Here is a 3,271-nt window from a genome sequence, read left to right as displayed (position 1 = left end):
CCTGCTCTAACCACTGAGCAACAGAAGCCAGGGAAAGATTTATATTATTGTTCTTATGTCAGAGATAGGAAAACTGAGGCTCACAGGAATGAAATAACTTTCCAATGTTCTACACTTAGTTTTTTGGGTGAACTATTTCTGTTTTTGTTTGTTTGTTTGTTTTGGCGGGGGGGCGGGGGGCGCGGGAGGTTGCAGTTGTATAACTTTATTCGACCATCAGCACTAGTTCTTGTCCAAGTTAATGGTCTGTAGATGTTTGAAAGTGGTGATAGGCACATAGGTGACCAATTATATAGCTTATTTGGTGAATCTTCATCCTGATTACGTTTTCTGGACAAACGTACCCGGATATGATATGGGACATTCCTTATTCCTTTGTCCCAGACAGCTTTGTTGAACCTGGTGTCAATGCACTCATCTGGCGTCCCCATCTCCTTCATGGCAAATTTCCAAATCTCCTGAGTGCCCGAGGGGCATGCTTCTTGAAACCCACACTGTGGGTGCTTGTGGATGTTGATGGTGTGCTCTCTGGTCACCACCTGGTTGATGGCAGAGCGGCCCTTCTTCTTGCTACCCTTTTTGCAGGAGCCATCCTGCCCAACAAGTTGGAAAGGAAGAGCACAGGGTATTTGTGGGAGAGGGAACGCTGGGTCTGGGAACTATTTCTAAGGCTAGCCAAGACAGCATACTTTCCAACTTAAAATTTAACTAAACAGTCTTTCTCTTCTTCACCTAGATTCCAACAAGTTCTCTCATTTTAAAAATGCCATATATTTTTTGGTGTCAATTATCCTATTTTGAATTGCTACTAAACTTATCAGTTTCACTATAATTACTTTTGTTAGGGGTAAATTATTTATAGTCTTAACTCATAATTCTGATTATGCTGATGTGAGAAAATATGATATTCTTTCCAATACTGTGGTCACATTGTTTATAGCTTCTATTTTGTGTTATTCTCTAGGTTTAATGGTTTAAAGTATTATTACTTTTTAACAAATTTATATAGGTTGCATTCATATTTGCTAAAATAACACTTTCTATAATATCACAATTTGGTGACAGTATCCATTCTTTAAAAGTATACCTTCCTAGATTTCTACCATTTAGTAGGGGCAAGAATTTTTTTGCTTAAAACTTTCAAGCAAGATACATGCTTGATTTTTAATATATACCGGATGTTACAGTGATAGGGCGATTTTCATTAAAAAACAGATGTTTTAACTCTGTTCCTTGAGCCTTAATTTTATTTTCTGCACTTAGACGCATTGTCATGTATAGTACAATTCACCCTTGAACAATGTGGGATTAAGGGCCTCAAATTCCTGCTTAGTGGAAAATCTGTGTGTACATGTGGATTTCCAATTACCTGTTTATCCTTGAACAATATGGATCTGTTGAACTGTGAAAGTCAATTGAACTGTGAGGGTCAATTGAAAAAATCCACATTAAGTGGACATGAGCAATTCAAACCTATATTGTTCAAGGGTCAACCGTAATAGGAATTTCCAGTAGCTTGAGAAACTGTTTTGCAGTTGGCATAAAAATACAACTCTTTCATTACAAAGATTCATGATTAGAAGCTCACATTTTAGCTTGACATCATGACTAGAATTGTTTAGTTTTCTATTTAATAAATCCTAGACAAACTCAAAATAGCAAAGGGTAAATTAATGTCTTAGAAATAGTTTCTGTTTTATCATACATGTCCTGATCATATGAAACTCTCTTCTTCCTCTGAGAAATATCAGAATGTATTTCATTGTATATGGCTCATGAAGTTAATATTTTGAATGTCACAAGCATAAAATCTCATAATATGGAAAAAGTTGGAAATATGAGGCTGATTTTTAATCTTGAAAATGGTTTATACTGATTTTTAATTTTTTAGAAGATTTATCTACATCTCGAGCTTTATCTATATAAGAACAGGAAGATCTCAGGCTTTCAGTTTGGAAGTTCTTGCTCTAGCATATGGTAGCTGTGAAACATTGGGGTGGATACTTGGTTTCTGTGAGCTGATTTATTTATGGGAATAATAATATTTGCCTGACCTTAACGAGTAGTTGAGAGAATCAAATGAGGTCACATATGCGCAAGATACTCTGGGAACTGCAAAATGCAATGCAGTGTGGTGGCTATGTTAGCTTTTCATATGCATCCACACTTCACCAATGTGAAGTGTAAGCAATGCTTCACCAACCTATTTGGAAAGGGAGAAGGGGGACAATACATGAAGAAAAGGATGTCATAAAAAAAAAAGTCCAAATTTCCCATTTTCTCTTGAAAATCTACTTATATAAAAACCATGGGTGGTGTTCATCATGACCTGAACAGTCGTGACCAAGCAGAAGGAAGTCAGTCCTACAGGGATGGCAATGTCTGTGCCCTTTCCCAAGCTGTTTCCCAGAGCTGTTTCCTGTAAGGGCGGAGTTTGAGGCAGGAACCCACACTGGGAGCATAGAGGCATATCTTTATATAAAGTGCGCCATGCGCCAGCACAGCCAAGGGTGAACCTGAGTGGGGGCAGCTGAACGGCTTAGAAAAGACAGACAAGAGGATGAAAGCTGGGTCTCAGCGGGACGCTGCTTCTCTGAGAGACAGTGACCACACCCACAGCCATGCCTTTATTTTATAGCAGATGCTATGAGGCAAAGTAAGGGAATGACCAAGATGTTTACAACATTCTCCTGGGTTTCAATCCTACTCAACTACATGCACCTGAACGCTATCAAGCCTACATCACTCAGGCACTTGGGGCCACATGTTCTGACCATAGGTTAAAGCTTACAACTACAGCTGTTGGCTATAATTATGCTGGGTGGGCCCTGCCCTCCAAGCTGGGACTTGCACATGACAATGAGAGGACTGTGCCCTCTCATCAGTCCAAGGCTTGAACCTGTCTAAAACACTGTAGTGGCTCTTCACAATAAAGTTTTAATTCTGTTTCTTTGTTACTAATGTTGTGGCCCCACTCCATAACAAAGAAACAATTTCTGGAGAATGAGGTCCAGGAATCAGGATTTTAAAAAGATTCCCAGGTGATTCTAATGAGCACCCAAGGTTGAGAACCACTGCTCTAGAATTTTACTTAACATTGACCATGCCTGAGGGAGTGGCTCACATGTGAACATCATCCATCCTGATGATGTCAGGGGAAAAAGCTGAGGATCATGAAGTTAGAGAAAATTGCAACCATGGAAGCAGAGATGACTGGACCCTAATTAGGCATGATCAGTAGGGATGGTAAAGAGAGAAAGGACATTGAGCC

The 3,271-nt window shown here is 39.3% G+C and overlaps 1 pseudogene; it reads right to left on the bottom strand.

Moving 5' to 3' along the window:
• Positions 1–222: 222 nt before the first annotated feature.
• The window catches only part of LOC102766433, a 38,685-nt pseudogene continuing 35,636 nt past the window's right edge, over positions 223–3,271 (bottom strand).

Source organism: Myotis davidii, unplaced genomic scaffold, assembly GCF_000327345.1.
Source record: "Myotis davidii unplaced genomic scaffold, ASM32734v1 scaffold577, whole genome shotgun sequence".
In the NCBI taxonomy this organism is placed as follows: Eukaryota; Metazoa; Chordata; class Mammalia; order Chiroptera; family Vespertilionidae; genus Myotis; species Myotis davidii.
This window is presented reverse-complemented; position numbering and strand designations above follow the sequence as displayed.